At 37.5% G+C, this 18,947-nt stretch overlaps 1 protein-coding gene and 1 long non-coding RNA gene across 3 annotated transcripts in view; one reads left to right on the top strand and one right to left on the bottom strand.

Moving 5' to 3' along the window:
• Nucleotides 1–18,269, bottom strand: part of LOC575159 (rho-related BTB domain-containing protein 1) — a 69,891-nt gene extending 51,622 nt beyond the window's left edge. The window contains exons 1-2 of one of the 2 annotated variants that reach the window (XM_003724046.3): nucleotides 18,104–18,269; nucleotides 1,667–1,837 (exon numbers count right to left, since the gene is read on the bottom strand). The gene's annotated coding sequence lies outside the window, so the exon portion shown is untranslated. Of the gene's footprint in view, nucleotides 1–1,666; nucleotides 2,238–18,103 lie in introns of those variants that run through there. The other variant, XM_030985828.1, reaches the window with a different exon arrangement.
• LOC115924088 lies at nucleotides 6,881–9,812 on the top strand. The gene is made up of 2 exons (XR_004064176.1): nucleotides 6,881–7,801; nucleotides 8,526–9,812. It is a non-coding gene; the product is annotated as an uncharacterized LOC115924088 (long non-coding RNA).
• Nucleotides 18,270–18,947: the final 678 nt, after the last annotated feature.

Genomic DNA, 18,947 nt, shown 5'->3' on the forward strand with positions numbered 1-18,947 from the left:
TTCCTTGTTGGCAGCAGCAGTATGATTATTATTCCACCCCTCACATACATGTGCCCTCCACGCAATCACATTCCCATTCATACGTAGGCAGGTATGACAGCAATATAGTTGCCTTCTGTGCTGTGACCCTAGATACCATTGAATCTTGCTGTCTTCATCAATGATGAGCTGTGCGGTAGATGCAACATCTTGACAAGGCCTCATGCATACCCCAGTCATATCACCAAGACCGATACCAGACCGACATACTGTTATGATATACATGTATGTATCCTACGGGATGGAATGACTTAATAAAGTCCACACATGCGCGTGTATATCTGAACCAATTTCAATACATGGTGGCAGCGGTGGGATCGGAACCCACACCATCAAAATGACTGGTGACCGAATAAAGATTACATTAATTACACCCAATGGCTAAAAGTTGGTTGGTATATATATGCAGTCGGTTAGGAGTCTTTTTGACATTATGATCGAGGTACCACATCTTTAATGATTTTTTTGATAAACTAAGTCTAAAATACAAAATAAATACCGGTATGTGACTCATTTAAGGAATCATCCAAAACGTTCATATGTTTGGAATATAAGACACAACAATAAGGCAATTGTTTATGAGACTGGATGAAAAGCGTTGTGTGCCCACTGGTCAATACAGGTATTGAATATAAGACCTCTTGCTCAATAAATTTGAGAATATTCATGAGGTGACCATGTGCGTAAATGCCCCATGGCTCATGCCACTCATGTAATAAAGGCAAGGTCTCGTTATTGAGGTTTGGCTAAGCTACATATGTACATGGTCAGGCATTATTTCCTTGGTGCACTGGCAGATTTAGATCTAGGGGGGGGGGGGGACGGGTGAGGAGGAACACAAAAATTTCCTTCTTTTCTCCTGGTAGCATGCCTCAAATTAACAGAAAATCTGATAAACCTATCCTCTTTTTTCTCATTTGTGCAAAAAAATTGAATAAATCAACACTTATAAAACATGACAATTTTTTCTTGTCTGAGATTTTCAGAACTCATGTATATGTACCCTCCTTTTTAATGATTTTTTAAAAATAGAACCGTGGATGTGCCACTGCCTGTTTGTATTGCAGATGCCTTCCCCAAAGCTACTTATCAAAGACTATCTATGTCTATGAGGTGGAGGCAGATCTTAAACATTATGCAGGAATCACCCTGGAGCGCTGTCAAGCAAATATGGACATTATAATCTTAACATAGTTTATATGCGTCCATCCACTGTCAATTGTTATGTTACTAAAAAATCCAAGCATTTCTTGAAAGGTTGAGTAAATTAAAAGTAAGAAATATATACACAGGTGTCTTCCATTCATCTCATAAAAATAACATCATATTCTATCAATTCACTTCCAAGGAATTGTGGCAAAAATATTTGACAAATGCTGAGCGATGATCAAAAGGGAAACAAATACATATGTATGCATTGAAGGAAAAAAAAGGCATTTTCAAAAGAGATTCTCCGCCAGCAATCACTTAACATCATTATAGTTGCGAATTTGAAACATCATATCATGGGAACATATAAAAAGTCATTAAAAAATGCATCCTTATGGCCTGCATTACAAAATCGCAGATGGGATGCTCGATACAGCTACAGTTTATTAAGCTGAGGATAAAAATGAATTTAACATACCAGACTGCTTCTGGGTAAAGCCGACTTTTACACACACGATGGAGAGACACAGACAGAGACACCGGCGTATACGAGGGCAGAAGATGGTTGATGGCAGGCGATATTGCATAAAATTAGAATATATGCATCTCCCTAGCTCTGGATACAACAAAAATTGCCCACTGTTGGATCCTGGGTATAATAAAACAAAACATGAAAGGGATTATCAGCTGTGAACCTTTCACCGGTTTCCTGCTATTGAAGTCTCCCCCTAGCAGCTGATGCGTAGAGAGTAATGAGAAAGGCCGTTACGCAGGGTATGACCGAACAGCTAGCAAACAGAGGCACATAGGAAAAAGAGAGCATACGTATACATGGGTGGATGCACACGCGCATCACCGGTAGCTAGCAGCAAGGCTAATGAGAAATGCACTCTGATGATAGCGGGGTATAACTAAGCCCTGATGTGCATGTGTGTACATGTGCGTTGGCATGCACAACAGAGAGGTCACCCTACTTCAACCCTTTTTCTCTCTTGCGCTCTCTCTTCAATATTGCATGACAGTCCCTTCTCTCTTTCTCTGTATCATTGCCTTATAATAAATGTTAGTGGCCTCTCACCCTCCCTGTTAACGGCCTGCTCCTCTCTCATTATTCTATCTCGTTCATTTTTTTTTTGCCCTTTCTTCCATCTTTGAACCATAATTACAAAACAGCTCTCTCTCTCTCTCTCTCTCTCTCTCCCCCTGTCTCATTCTTTACAACCCTAGCTCTTAATTACTCCTCATTTCATTGCTTCCTTGCTCTCACTTTGTCTGTCTATTTATCTCTGTCTGTCTTTCTCTCTCTCTCTCTCTCTCTCCCTCTGCCTCCCTCCCTCTCTCCCTCTGTCTGCCTCTCCCTCTCTCCCCCCTCCCCCACTCCCTCCCTCCCCCTCTCCACCTCCCTACCTACCTCCCTCCCTCCCTCCCTCCCTCCCCTCCCCTTTATCTCTCTCCCTCCCCCGATCTCTCTCTCTCTCTCTCCCACTCTGTATTATATTTATACAGCCTGGGAACCCCTCCCCTTCTCTCTGTACCCATTTCCACGAGGTGTTTCTTGGCCTGAATTCAAGTATGATTCAAGTCAGACCCAAACACAAGATGAGTCATTCTATGCATGATTAAAGGGCCAATTAGGTCTTAAAAGGAATAGTGTTTCCTATGCTGGGATCGAGCCAAACACATATACACTGTATGTACATGTACCACTCCTTTATGTCGAGAAAAGACCACATAATATCTTCATTAGCATGTCATACAGGATATACCGGTATATTTATGGAACAATCTCCCGGAACATTTAGAAAACATTGACTCCATTGTTAAGTTTAAGATTGCTTTAAAGACACACTTATTTAACATTTAATTCATCCATTTTGTCTGTTACCCAGTACATCTTGTCTTTGTATTTTGTTGTGTTTTTCTCTAGAGCGCTTAGGGACATGTTTTAATACTATGTGTTATGGGCTATACAAGAACGGTTAATTATTATTATTATTATAGAATTTCAGTTGAGGGTCAATTTTATCAGGACAATGATTATTTTATGCCAGCTGCAATCTCACCTCTGTTTCTTTTAGGTAGATATCTCTCTGCATCATCAGCTTATAGAATATTATTTTGACAAACAGAGATGAGGTGAAAATCTTAAAAAGCAGCCAAAATCCAGCAGCATTCTATAAGCCCTAAAGACATGCAATACATAAACAAAATCATAGTCCATACCTTCATAACATGTTACATGGTCATATTAATCACCCAAAATGCAGGCACAATAAGCATGGTACCTCACCAAAGGGTATATTCAAAGACAGAATGTACACATTTGAGTCATAACAAATTCAAGGTGACTAATGATGTAGCATAAATATTTCATATTTAGCAATCATTAGGATCATTTACACTGTCTAAAAAACATTTTGAAACACCATTGTTTTTCTTTTTACTGTCATTAACACTACAGAAAAAACCCATAAAAGAACTGTCTGTGTTTGATAATTTTGTTTTGTTTCCTCTGGTGAGTTATGGGTATGCCCCACTTGTCGTCGCCCTGCATGCGGTAGCGCAGAAGCAAGGAGAGTCACGTCAGTGTTGAATATATTTATATATGTCCCCCCCCCCCCCTCAGTGTTATTTAGGGTACGCATATGCATGTTCCCTCCCTTTGAAAGCACCCCGCTATCAAGATTTTTGTGTATTATGGGCCGGACTTTGTTGCGTGAAAAGTACCCCTTTACCAGAGATTTCGAGGACATGAATGTGGTCCCTCCAACCCTGGGGGCCGGGATATGTGTACACACTTACACATAGTGTTATACATTGACTGTAATTAAGGTATGACAGCAGCTTATTTGCAGCTATACATTTTCCTCACCCACATTTAGAATAATACAAGTAAAATCAGCAGAAAAAATAAATAAGAGAGATGAGCGATTCAGCTCTCGAAAGTTCCAAAAGCGCTCTGAAAAATTGAAAGAGGTCTGGTCAACAACAAAAAATACTGTAATATCACTGTAGGAAAGTTAGACTTAAATGTACATGTAATAGATAGATAGTGTCGGTTATTTTATCTGACAGCTAAGAAAGCAATAAATGCTTGTTAGCATTGCAACCAGAAGACCGATGACTTTAAGTCCTCTCTGAGGGACCTGGTAATGAGGATTAATGCCATACCAAGGGGTAATAGCGCATCGACTTGGTTTTGAACCTGGGTCACGGGATTACGAGACCACTGCTCTACCGACTGAGCTATCGCGCTTCCTTGTACATGAAGTATACAGCACCAAATCCTCAAATAGCGACAGATACACTGTAAGTATTTTTTTACAATAAAGCGCTTTTCAGGACCACAGGCCCTCTCAAAGCACTTTACAGATACCTGTACATATTATTACCCCGGTCTTCGGATTCAGGCTTACCCGCACACAATGTATGCACATCCTCCACTCCCTGGGGAGCATTCCAGCAAGGCGTCATTTTTACAAGCGCACACTTGCTCATCTAACCACATTAACTTTCACATCCTCCCGGGTACCCATTTAACATCTGAGTGGAGAGTGGCAGATGTAGATCAATATCTTGCCAAAGGACATTAGTGCTGCGACTGGACTTGAATCACAGACCTTGTGATTCAGTCCGGTGACATATCCACTCGACCACGACACCACAACATTCACTATGAACATGACTGACAAAGAAAGCGGACAAAATATACAGTTCCTCAGTTAGACAAAGGAACAAGTTCACTGCTATTATGTAAAAAGGTGAATATACATGTGACACCTGTTCTACACATTTGTACATAATAGCAGTGAAGGGATGTTCCTTTGTCTACCTGAGGAACTGTACATTTTGTCCGCTTTCTTTGTCAGTCATGTTCATAGTGATTATCAGAAGAGTATGATCATGAGGTATTGAATTTCCATGATATGGGGGCTCTTTTTGGCATTTCGGGGGCGAATTTCTCCCGGAGCCCCCATGTGTTTTTTTCCCCTGGAATTCAGGATAAAGCCATCCTCGGCCGACAGCAAAAATGGTAGATGGCATATCCGGTCATTACTATTAAATAAATCTGTCAGATTCTGGACTACTGAAATCGACCATTTTGTAAGACCAGCTAGTCCTAAAAGTGTAAGTCCACTCTCGGTGATTAATAACATGTGTTATTGGATGAATACATAAATGGTTTCAATTCCCCACGATAAGCCGGGATAATATGATTTTACTCATCAGTTGCACCAGAGGACAAACTTCCTTCCTGAAGCTATTAACCAAGTCGAAACAATAACATACATGTACATGCACAAGAGGATGTCCAACAGCAACACCTTCACAACAAACATATATGAGGAAGGTCCATCTTTCAAAACAATGGACTAAATCTGGAGTATAACTATTAATACCTCATTGGCTCCTGGCTCCATCATGGTACTTAATGAGGCCACCCATAAATGACACATATCCCATGTGGTGTCTAGCAGTCTGTGTCTCATGGATTACCTAGCCCTATTGTCTTCAGATCTCATAATACGCTTTGTCATCCAGAGCACCGTTTCATAAGTACTGTTTCGCTGACATATCCCATTGAAAAGCGTGTTAATTGTAATAGGCGCGTTTCAATGGAATGTTGGCAAACTTGTTCTTTCTTGAAATTAAGTGGTTTCTTGAAACGATGCCTTGGGACCCGTTTCTGAAAGCCTTTTTTCAATGACAAATGACAAAAATCAGTGACAAATCTGTTGATAACCAATCAGAAGCAAGGATTTCAGTAGCTTATAACAAAAATTGTCACTGATGACAAGTTTTGTGAAACGCCCCCTGGATTCTCTATACACTGAAGGAGGCTTGTGTGCACTAGCCCCTAAAGATAAAATTGGTAGTGATTAAATTTTTTTTTTTTTAAATTCATTTATTAGTATTATTATCATCAATTTACATATTTCCAGCTATTCATTTACATATGTACTTACTTTTTCACATTATTTTTTTTAATTATTCATTTATTTTGTTATTCCTTTCTTTCCTTATATCATTATGTTTTTAAATGCATATTCTGTAAATTGTAAGCAATTCAGCCATCTGCTACCATTTTCAATGTGTAAATAAACCATAACTAAATGATAAATTATTTCTTACTTTTTCATTTTTTGTCTCTATCTAACACCTACATTTTTTTTCTTCAACCGACCGACCCCTGTTTTGGCAACTAAAGGGCTTAACTTCTTTTTTTTTTTATTTGGAAAGCAGGGGGGGGGGGGGGGTGGTCATACAGTATGTACCTGTGCCTGACCATCAATTTTGCTGTTGAACTCTTAAAGGTTGTTATTTTGAACCTTTCTCTGTTTGTCTGTCTCAATGAGATCCAGACAGGTCTACAAAGTTCTTGTTTTAATAGCTGATATTTTTTCCTGAAGTCTAAAGCAAAACTTTTGGAGGAGTGCATGCACGAGACCCATACATGTATTTAATATTAGTTATCTGGGGATCTGAAGTGAATTTTTTTGTATATCATGTTATTTTATTCATTTTTTGTTAAATATTGTTCACCTTATTTTCATGTATCTATTCATATTTATTTAATTAATTCATTCATTTAAGTACATTTAAATACATTTGATTATCTATTTCTAAATTAATTAATTAATCATTTATCATTTATCCTTCTTTATATTTAATTCTATCCATCCATCTACATGTACATGGGCATTTCCACGGTAATAGGGTACTTCTGTGTGTGAAAGAATAAAGCGCTTACAGAAAAATTAAATAAATATCCTGTGGCTTTCTGTGTTTTTATTTTCATTGTTGATGGTATAAAGAAATAAAAAAGACAATTCCATGCACTAATAATGTCATTTGGTTGTGTTGTCCTCTTTTCTTTAATGATTATTATTAAAAATTCCAAAGTACAATCAGTAAATGTTGAGTGGTGTGATTTTGAGGGTGATGCAAATAAAAATTCTAAAAAGAAATTGATGTTTCATGTTTTGAAAAGAGATTTTGATGCGGGTGGATTACGGCATTGATCATAGTTACGGCGATTGAGCTTTAAAGAGGGAGAGTGAGAGAGTTGAAAATTACATTGGCTGAATGAGAGATTCTGTCCACCTGTGTTACGTACGTTCAGAGTGAATTTTCCCACAATTATTAGTTGTGTCACCCAACAGTTTTATGTGCTTTGCAACTCTTTTGATGAAGGTTGAAATGTAGACCAAGAAAAAAATCGTCAAAATAAACGCAAATAGAGATAAAATCTATTCAAAATTTGGAGTGCAATATTCGGTCCAACTCACGAACGTACGTAACAACTAAAAAACCGGACCGTGGCGTCCGCGAATATGACGCATGGATAATCCACGTATCAGTCAAGTGAACCAAGGCACTGCAACGTTTGATTGTACTTGCAATCCATGCGCTGACTTCTACAATCGCGGGGCCGTGTAGCTCTATATAACTTCTGTCCAGTTTGTGCGTACGTTCACGGTTGCTGGTAGTTAGAACGACACGTACGCACGTATGACAGAACATGTTTTCTGTCCTATTTACGTACGTGTCGGACGTGAGCAGCAGACGACATCCGATCGTAATTAGATTAGGCTTTGAAAATCGTGGAATGGTACGTATTTGTTATTCAAAATCTTTTTGAAATACAGTAAAAGATCATAATATGTTTCCGAAAATGAGTCATGTGTAACTTTAGTGGTGTACGATTATATTTTCCTCTTCTGGTCTGCTAGTGCTAAATTTTAACGTGTAGTGATATTATTACATTACAGTCCCATATGTAGCTTTTCATGTATGCAACACTGGTAACTCTCGCCGATCTCGCATTTTCAATAGGTGCAACCGCAACCCAATTTAGCTCACGCAAAAAAAGCAACTGCAGTTGCCTAAATCAGGAAAAACAAAAAAACAAATTTATACTTACCAACAGCTTGCTTGATTACTTAATGTTGGTTATCTTCAATAAATTGTGTTTTCTTCAAAAGGTCGCATTAAAAAAAAAAATTATTTTACTTTTCAATGGATGACATTTTATACACAAGAATTATTTCATTATTGAGCCTACACTAAATTATACAAAATATTGCATCTACATTACCTGAGTCATATCATTGCATTGATATTTTACAATCCTTCTGTTAATCATTTAATGCCTTCATGTTTCAAAACCAGGAAATATCTATCTGTTTGGAGTGAAAATGTGCATGATTACTATTAACGTGAGAAAATCTTAACAAGTCAAAAAAGAAAAAAAAATACAAATACATTTAAATTTGAATTAGCACAATGGATTTTAAACTCATGATTTTTTTCATCTTTAATTCTTTTGATTTCAGGTGAAAGATGTTGTGGGAGAAGATCTTGTCATCAAGTACATGGCCGAGTCGGAGTCTCATCCGGGGCTATTTATATGGCCAGCACGTGAGGATGTGTCTCGGGAATGTAGAAAACAGATAGTGAAGAAAATGCCTAACCCTGTCCTTCGGGAAGACATCAGCAGCACTAGATTACAATTTTTCACCTTTGCAGAACTCTCCCCAGAATCATGACTTGTTCCATACAATTTATGAATGTCTTATTACTCATAGATTGGTTAATAATGAATCGAGTCATTCCAACTTCTTCAGAGAACTTGTGTAAAGTCCAGCACACCCGATATCGTCCCAAACCATCGGTTTTAAAATCCTTACAATATTCTCTGACTCTCGTGTAAGAGGAAAACCTAGAACTGCGTGTATTGATGTTAAAAAGGAGACATGATTAAATGGCTGGATCGTGCTAATTTATTGTTCTCACGTTGTACTTCAGTAAGGTTTTAATCACCTCAATAGACTTGTGTGTTATGAAAACAAATAAAATTCATGGAAAATTGGCACAAAGACACAATTATTTACTGAAAATATTTAATGAATGCTCAATTGAATTGATGCATTATAATATGCAAAATAACCCATTGAGTATGCAGTGTCAAATCTTTTTTGAATTTCAGATCTGAATTACATCAAAATGATTGTTATAAATACATGTATTTGATTTGAACTTACTTGAAATGAATGATCATAATTTTGAGCAAAAATAGAATTAAATAGAGCATTTATGAAAAATTAAGAAATATAAAAGGTAAATATCATACACATTGTAGTTAGCAGATAAAAGAACTCTAGAATAAAAGCATACAAATCCTGTATAGACAATTTGTAATTAACGACATGATGTTTGTGAAATATCAATGAATAGTGTTTGCCTTTTATTCTATATTGTGTCAACTACTTTCCCAGTCTTGATGGGAATTGATTACAAGCTAATGCTTACATGTAGTGAAATGCATGCTCAATATTATTGTTTAATAGTCTGTTATTATTGGGCTCTGTGTCCGAGACACATTTTGGCTACTGACTATTAAAGACATCACCTAGACTACTTTTAAATTTGTATATAAGGTTTTGTGAAATTTCAATTTCAATGAAATGATTAGTGTTTGCCTTTTATTCTATATTGTGCCAACTTCTTTCCATGTGACTATAGTTACTATCTTATCATTTTTAAATTTGAATTTGCAATTCAGGTGTTCATAATTTTATAAATTTATATAAATGGTTCATCCATGGACAATTTAAGTTGTACACTGAAGTTTGTTGCTTGCTTTTGCAGTTGGTCAAAAGATTAATGAGAGGTGAGATAAGATTTCAAAACTATCAATTAATCTATTTTACAGATTTACAAACCGTATATCAGTTGGCAAATTCATTGATTTCATTATACTTAATAATTAAAGACCATTCACATTTCACTTATTCTCCATAAATCTGCAGCTTTTGAAGTTCTGATACGGAACACATGTAACATTGGCCAGGCAGTGATTTGAAACAAAATGAATTTACAATGACCTAAACACAAAACAATTTAAAATGATCAATACAATGAAACATTTTAACCTATGCAACGCTTATGAATATATTGATTATGAAATATGTGTCCCAAAACAGAATTCAAACAAACGTTTAGATGCCTGTTCTGTCCAACCGTTACATACGTTCCCTATTCTTATTAATTGGTTCCAACATGCATCAACAATTATAACTTCTAGATTTTATTTTATCCTGGAATATATGAACATAGCATCAACATCCAGTACACAGTGACACCAAATTAATAGAGTACGCACCATTAAAACATGTGTGAAAGATTTATTCATTCAATAATACATGATACATTGCAAACATTCCTTAAATATTTGTTTTTCTGATTCACAAAAAAAGCTATAAAAAAAAATTAAAAAAAGAAGCAAAATCTGAGATGATTGTTAAATTGATGTTTTATTGATACTTAACTCACATGAATGAACATTGCATTTATATATTGAGCAAATAATAAATCAGAGGTAATTTAAGTTACAAATTTCTGTCCAATGTTACATACGTTCCCCCCAATACATGTCCTACTTTACGACCTCTGCAAAGTTAACATGAAATCACACTTATCTTTTCCCTCATAAAAATATAGAATATAGATATTGGACAAGCAAAGGGAGAAATTTGATTGCTCTAGGGGTGAAAACAATTTTGACCATATTTACATCACAGAAGTACCCACTTAACATGGAAATGCCCACATGTATCTACTTTTTCCATTTTCAATCTATTCATATATTTTATTAATTGATATTATTATTATTAGTATTTCTATTTATTTATTATTATTTTTTTATATTTTTTAAAAAATTTATTTATTTATTTATTTTTTATTTATTTATTTTATTGTTATTATTATTATTATTATTTTTTTTTTTTTGGGGGGGGGGGGGTCCATATGTATCACTTGCATAAAACTTACCATCGATGGTAACTTTGCCATCAATGGCAACTACCATGGTAACAAGGCTCAACAGCCAATCAAAATCAAGGTTTCCATGGTAGTTATCAATGATGGCAAAGTTACCAGCAATGGTAAGTTTTGTGCAACAGGACCCTGGCAGCCAATATGGCTTTTAAACTCTCAATGGCCATCCATTGCAACCTTTCGTCTGTTTGACTGTCTCGGTGAGTTCCAGACACATTTCAACAGTTTTGTTTGAATAGCTGAAAGAGCTCGGTCATCTAGACTGGTTATTTATTCAGTTGAGTTGATTTTAAAATATCTGGACAGCCTGAAACAATTGAACGCACCTTGAAAGTTGAAACCATGATAATAAGAGCAATATTTTAGTTCATATGAAGGCTATACTGGGACACAATTAGGAAAACACAAACAGTACAAATTGAACTTTGGAAAAATAATTGTTCAGTACTTCTAACACAATAGTCATGTTATACATTGAAAGTCATTGTATACAAACTGTAGCCACTCTATGCTTTATCAGACTAGATGTTCGTTCAACCTTTTTTGTACATCAATTATAATAAAAGTAAATTAGAGTTCTATTTTTTCAGGGAAGGCAGTGTAGGCCTGTGCATGAAAGTGTAACTGGACCACGTGAAAGATGACTTGTTAGAAATCACTTTCACTGAAAGGTATGTCTGACAGCTACAAATATTAAATATGGCCCTTCAATGACTGAATATTACATGAAGTTATGAACCGACTTGACTTCCTTACTCATCTTAGCTAATTCTTCACCAACATGTATTACAGATTTTTAAGTTTGTTTGATTCTGTGATCAGTGGGATAGCTTAAACTTAAAAGGGGGCGTGGGGGACACACGCCCCCTCAATTAAATGGAGAAGAAAAAAAGGGGGTGGGAGTAACATCAAAATAAGACACTACAAGCTCTTCTTCACCCTCCATCTCAAAATGACCTTGTTCATTTGAATTTCATCTATTTGGTAGGCATGGTGCATATTTTTTTTGTCATCATAAATCAAGATTATTTTAATATCACAAGGCTATCCGCCTGCATGAACATAAAGACAACTATGACAAGGTTCATGTAAACATGATTATATACATGCTGAAGTCACATCAGGGGCGTTACTAGAGGGGGGGGGGGGTTCAGAAGGTGTGACACCCCCTTAAAAATGTGGGCAAAATAGGAATCTTTCTAACCTGTTCAAATTTGGAATGAAAAAAAGATGACCTTTCTTGTTCTTTGTAAGCCAATTTCAGTTAAAACGTCTAAAGTTGTTTTCAGATCACATCTAAGCAACTTAGTTTTGCAAGCCAACTTTATGGCAAAATACTTACTGATCAGCATTGTGAAATCACACGGGCAATCAAAAGTAATGCACAATTAATGCATCACAATAAATGCGCGCTGACATAATTGTGCACAGGTTATCATCTGGTAGGGAGCTGTCTTAAATTTACCTTAAAATACTTGCCAAAAGTTTGAACTGAATACCAAAATTGGCTAAGTATTTTATTTACCGTATTTGCCGGTGAAAAGGCGGCATAATTTTTGGAAGAGAAAATATCAAAAAGTCGGGGTGCGGCCTTTACGGCGAAAGAGTAAAAAAAAAAAAAAAACGAAAGTCAAAACCAGCACGAATTTGCACATATGGGACTACTCACGGTAAAATAACTACCATATTTGCCGGCGTAAAGGCCGCACCCCCAACTTTGACATTTCGTAGAGGGAAAAAAAAAAAAAAAAAAAAAAAAAAACGGACCAAACAAAAAGATCGTAATTTTCTTGTAAAACACTCTTTTTTTTTTTACAAACTATACCAATTCATCAATATTCTTATAAATCAACAAGAAGTTAAACTCAAAAATGATCATAATTTAGCAGATCTTCATCGACTTTTAAGCTAGTACTGTATCGTACGCAGATTTGGTATCCTACAATACCCCTTCCTCGATGTGCGGTGTAATCCGAAATAGCATTTTTCGACCTGCGCAGTTGCGTTGCGCGGCAGCTAGCTCCGTAAGTAACGGCCTGTCCCTTTGTTTACTTTTTGGCGATGCAATGGTACGGACTTAGATCTAGATCTATCGGCAGATTTTTTTAGAAAAATAAGTTTTTTCGTCTTCATGTCAACTATGCAACATAAAAATGTCGGTAAGTTGTGTGGAGTTATTCTAGAATTGTCCTGTACCGTTGTCTAGTCATGCTACCGTTCCTATAGTCCCATACGTGCAAATGGACGTGATGTTTTGACCGCTGAATTTTGTTGTTGTTGCGTATACGCCGCACCCCGACTTTTTGATTTTTTCTCACCCGAAAATACTGCGGCCTTTACGCCGGAAAATACGGTATACCACTATGGTACAGGACATTTCTACACATCTTACGCGAACATCCATCCGAAGTCGCCATTTTGTTTTCCATTTCATGCAGTTTCGCAATTTCGCATTACACTGTACATTGTGGTAGGGGTGTACATGTATATCGGACACCAAATCTGCCTGCGATCACTTTTTTAGCTAAACTTCCAGTAAAGATAAATTTGGTATCAGTTTGTAAAAAAAAAAATAGTGTTTTCGAGAAAATGATGATTATTTTGTTTTGTCTGTTTGTTTGTTTTTTTTTTTTTTTTTTTTTTTTCTTTTTTTTTTTTCCCTCTTTGAAATGTCAAAGTTGGGGTGCGGCCTATGCGGCGGTGCGGCCTTATCGCCGGCAAATACGGTAAGCCGAAAACTAAGTAAAATACTCATATTTCATATTTCAAACTCAAGTACTGAATGTAATAATGGCCCACAGACCTATCCAATAGACGACAACACCTCTATAGATCACAACACCTCTTCCTTATACATGCCTCTGTAATTATGTGTAGCGATCCAGACTTTGTTGAAACTATATTAAATTGAAGATTAAGTGAAGCCTTTTAATCTCAGTCTGAGTGTAGGGATTATATCTACTTGACCTGGCATAGATATGTAGTTCAATTATGCATCAATATTCAAGGTTAAATGTTCACTTCTTGTCATGATGATGATACACATGCATGTAATAGTATAGTATTAATGACTGCTTTGAGAGACATAGTTGTTTTTATACGCTCAAGGGGAGGTTACAATCGATTGTAACCTCGTATAAAAACAACTATGTCCCGAAAATTAAAGCAGTCATTAATACTTTTATTTACCGAAAAGGGTCATAGAATACATGTGTGACTCAATCATGGTAATCAAATTAATACTTTTATGTACCGAAAAGAGTCATAGAATACATGTGTGACTTATCAATCATGGTAATCAAGTTTGTTTAGGCCTACGCTATCGAGACCTAGGGTATGTTTATGCTCAACTTTTTCTGGCCAGAATGAGGCATCTGTTACGCGTTTAGTTCAAAACACGGTTGCATCCTTTCTCACTTTTGTAGAATCACCGAAAAACGGCGATCACGATCACCGATCGTAACCTCACAAAAAGGTGCGTTTACAATTTGTAAATGCGTTTAAATGGGGTCAACGTAGTGGGTCTACGTAGCATGCACAGTGCAGGTTTGCGAATCCAGCTGCAAGGCCAATTAAGGCCACCCAGGGAGAATTGCCTGGAGGAGCCAGAGAAGTGAGCATAAACAGTACACCCTGGAACTGCGATTATGATGAGCGTTTACGATGTGCGTTTCAAATCGCTCATTCTGCCTTCAAAAATTGAGCTTAAACGCACCCTTAGTCTAGGGTGTCTGATCACGCACCACTCGAGTTTGTGTGCTAAAATCCTTCCCATTTAGATTGCACGCATAAATATGCAGTCTAGATCTAGAACTAAATAATCTCAATATTTTTAAGGAGAATTTCACGTACCCTTTTGGTGTTCTTGCTGTCAGCGGAATTAATCATGTCTTGCAATTGATCATCATCAAGAAGTTGAAATCTAGATAAAGTTTTTTTTCAGCCATTTTTGCCTTGTTTGGAAATATAAGGGCATATTATCGTGATCCGAGTCCCCTCTCATCATTCCTCTACACAGCTAGCTTTATTGCGTCTGCGTTGGGGGCCGGGGGACTTCGATCCACGTCCACACACAATGTATAGTATCCGCTCTCGCTCAAGACTGAACTATTTTCCCGGTAACCAAGGTAATTGGAATTTTGCAGGGATTTTACTCTAGAACTATTACAGGGGTTTGGCATTTTTCGTTTATTTACCGGAATGGCTAAAACCATGACTGCAATTTCGACCAATCAGATGGCTGGATTTCTTAAGTGAGGTATATAATACGCTTCAAATCATGTCATTCAAAACGCCAGCTAGTAACAAACAGATATCACTGGTGAGGAGTACCCGGTATGTAAGTACATGTACATTACCGGTACAACTATATGTGCATTTCAGAGCTATTGATTTTGATTTTTTTTGTTGTTGTTGCTTTGTTTTGCTTTTAGTTTGATCCATGCACCGAGGTAGCAATTCTACAGGGGGCTAGGGGGCAATTTTTAAGACCCTCCTCCTCCTCCAAAAATAAGAAATAAATAAGCAAATAATTTTTTTTTCTTTTTTTCAAGGCATCTGTATGTACAAAATGAATGCAAGAACCCCAGGCCTCCCCCCCCCCCCCAAAAAAAATGAAAAAAACATGTACCGCATATATAATATATATTCTTCTAGAACTGCTTGTGCATGCACTGCTACGAAGGCATCGATTCCAATTACCGGTAACCTTTTTTCAAGTAACAGATGGACAGATGGCATGGACTGAAGGCATGCATGCTCTTATTCAATGACAAAATACCGGATCCAGGGTTAAATAAAGTCACTTCTAAAGCCATGAATTATGCTGGTAGTGTGTACATAATATTGCATGCTTGATAAAATAATAAACACATTGCTCGTGCATGTCTGGCGAGTCTGGATAGGCTACATGCTTAAACTTTATGGATCGACAACAAATAATGATCCTGTGATATAGATTTTAACAAAAATGTGGACTAAAATGTACCCTCATGCTTCTGAGCTACCCAAATACATGTAGCACTAGAATTTTATGCAGGCTTCAGACTTGCTCCATGAATTTCTTGTCATTTTGTCAATTTTTCAGAGAGAGAGAGAATGAGAGAGAGAGAGAGAGAGAGAAAGAGAGAGAGAGAGAGGGAGGGAGAAATATATATAACATGGGTTGTCCTCCTGAGAAATGATCTCCTCCCTCTAACTGACATCTCCTTGCTCTAAGAGAGATATTTTAATTCCTTGACATGTTACATTTTTAAGGACAATAATTTATTTCTTGCTGGTTGTTATACGAGCCATTTGTCATTGTAACTCTGCGGTCTTTGCCAGTAGAATTCAGGGAATCCCTAGGAATGTATTTTCAAACTAAGAAGAATAATTACATATCGAATGAAGAAGAAACTTCATGTGTCTCTCTCCTTAATCAAAATGCAACATCCAATTTTATTCTGGAATATTTAGTTGTTTAACAAATTAAAAATATATGATGGCAGTTGTATTCAACCCTCCTACAAAAACCACAAGGTTTCTAATCTGGTTATTTATCATGTGCAGTATTATCACAAATACTTGTCCTTTTTAATATAGTTATATGGCTTTGTCTAACAAGTCTTAAAAGAATGAGGAAATAATGTGTGTAATTTTCTTTATATTGCTGGTTTAAATCAACTGTGCCCCCCCCCATCTACGAATTGATCCACCCCATCCGCACCTCCAGTTAAAACTGTATTTTGGAGGACCAACCCCCTGGGGGAGGGGGGGGGTACTCACATATTAAGATATACGAGGGTGCCGCTCTAATGGGTCACTTTTTTAACAAAAAATCCCTAAACATGGGTCCCACTAATAACAAAAATACCATTAGAAATAGATCCGTTTATCAATATTTCAAAAATTTGCAAAACAACCCCTCCCCCCAAAAAACCCTGAAAAGTGTGAAAAAATGACCCAAAGAGACCCTGAATAATGGGTAGGGGTTACGACGCTTTAGCGGCAGACCCCTGTCCAAACCGAATCTGAGTATTCCCCCCCCCCCCCCCCCCCCCCTGGGGACCAAACAACCAACTTACCAAGTACCAAGTCCGGATACAGTGCACAACGTGTGGGTAGTATCAAGTATGAGTAAAATACTAGGATGCAATCAGTAATAGTATCATCTGGTCATTGCAGGATTTATAATTATGATATGAAGATCAAGACTACTCACTAAGAGACCCTAGACCGAATTTTCCGTCTCTTTCGTTCGTTAGCCTCTTATTGGGGTAGGGTCGGCTCTCTCTTTAGAGACGGAAGCCGTTTATACACATGTCCTTGCTAACGCCACGGCCAGTTCTGGTCGTAGCGTTTTGCCCCCAAAATCCCCCAAAATGTCATTTTACCTCGAGCATGTTATATTGTAAATTAGGCCTAGGCTATAATAAATCAGTTCCACTTACCAACTTGACTGAAATAATCAGTTTAATAGTCCCTTTTTAGGAAATTATGGGTCAAAATCGAAATCCATTTTTTTCAAAATGGATTTCGATTTTCAAAATGGATTTCGATTTTGACCCATAATTTCCTAAAAAGGGACTATTAAACTGATTATTTCAGTCAAGTTGGTAAGTGGAACTGATTTATTATAGCCTAGGCCTAATTTACAATATAACATGCTCGAGGTAAAATGACATTTTGGGGGATTTTGGGGGCAAAACGCTACGACCAGAACTGGCCGTGGCGTTAGCAAGGACATGTGTATAAACGGCTTCCGTCTCTAAAGAGAGAGCCGACCCTACCCCAATAAGAGGCTAACGAACGAAAGAGACGGAAAATTCGGTCTAAGAGACCCCAGGCCCAACATGCAACACGACCTCGTCTGAGCTAAGCTGAAAATAAACCAGTCTCTGAGTCTGATATCGACGAGGACATGACTAGGAGAAACAATCATGATCAGCTGTTAGATCATGATCATGTCTTCATGACAAATATCACAGTTTCATTCAAGAATCCCCACCCCAACTTAGATCTTGGCTTACCGCTTAGGTCTAGAGTCTAGTCAATAAAATAAAGAAGAATCAGAATCAGTACGCACGAATCTTACCGAGTTCAACAATCTTAAACTTGAAAGTGGACTGCTCTTTCCCTCTCACACTTCACGAATTTGGTGATTCTTGTCGCATAGCGAAGACGATGTTCGAATGTTCCGATGGTTACAGATCTAATGAAAGGTGAACTGCAAGCTCAGCTGATCTGACGCGCAAAAGGGATGTTTTGTTTACAAAATATGGTTGACTTTACCTAGTCTTTTTCGAATGCATAAGATTTTATTCTTGTCAAAGATCCCTGCAAAGACCTAACTACATAATGTACAGTGCGTGTAAACCAGTTCAACCAAATAATCAACGTGACCTTGAAATAAATTTCAAAGGAGTCGGCCCAGCTGCAAAAACGGTCAGTTTTTGAAGGTTTAGGGTTAGGGTTAGGGTAAGGGTTAGGGCAGTGGTGGATCAAAGGGCGGGCCCGGGGGCCCTGTCCCCCTCCCCTCGTAAAAAACGTACAAAAACAAGTTTATTTTTCCTTTTTTTTGGAGATGGTGGGGGGGGGGGGGGGGGGTGAGTGATTTTTTCTAATTTTCGAGAGCCAAAAAAAAAAATAATAAAAAATTTAGTGCTCACTACCCCCCCCCCCCCACTGAGCAAATATTTTCAAATTTTGGAAGCAAAAAAAAAAAATAACCCCCTCCCCCCCCCCCCCCCCCCCCCCCCCCCCCCCGTTTATTCACCGGCTGGCTGTTTCGCCGCTAAATATTTTCTCACAAATTGGGCCCCCTCTTTGGCCCCTTCCCCTGCAGCCGGCTGGATCCGCCCCTGGGTTAGGGTTAGGGTTAGAGTTAGAGTTAGGGTAAAATAACAAAAATTGACAGTTTTTGCAGCTGGGGAGGGTTG

The sequence above is a fragment of the Strongylocentrotus purpuratus genome, unplaced genomic scaffold (assembly GCF_000002235.5).
Source record: "Strongylocentrotus purpuratus isolate Spur 01 unplaced genomic scaffold, Spur_5.0 spur5_scaffold_15, whole genome shotgun sequence".
Classification (NCBI taxonomy): domain Eukaryota; kingdom Metazoa; phylum Echinodermata; class Echinoidea; order Camarodonta; family Strongylocentrotidae; genus Strongylocentrotus; species Strongylocentrotus purpuratus.